This window comes from Penaeus monodon, chromosome 25 (assembly GCF_015228065.2).
Source record: "Penaeus monodon isolate SGIC_2016 chromosome 25, NSTDA_Pmon_1, whole genome shotgun sequence".
NCBI classification, from domain to species: domain Eukaryota; kingdom Metazoa; phylum Arthropoda; class Malacostraca; order Decapoda; family Penaeidae; genus Penaeus; species Penaeus monodon.
The window spans coordinates 10660917-10661248 of record NC_051410.1 but is presented as its reverse complement, the minus strand read 5'-3'; positions in this window follow the sequence as shown (position 1 = coordinate 10661248).

Sequence of the window (332 nt, the reverse complement as noted above, 5' to 3'; positions counted from 1 at the left end):
TGACAGTAAGACTAACAAGAAGAGCAACTACAATCGGCTTCTTCAAAACAACAATCAACGCTCTTTAATTCGTTCATCTGTGATTGTGTGCGTGTTTATATACAGGAAAGTATTTTAAGATACTGCACATGTACATGCACGTTTCACAAGAAGATTGAGAAAGCCGTCTTTCATATAACATGGCTGTAAGCGACACGTGACTACGTATTGTTGACAATGGCACACTTATTTACTCTGGGCAATACACAAGGCAGTGTAAATACAAGGGTAATTTTGGTCGGCTTAATTACGCCCAGCACTGTCTCGGAGAACAATCCGTTGTGGTTAAGAAG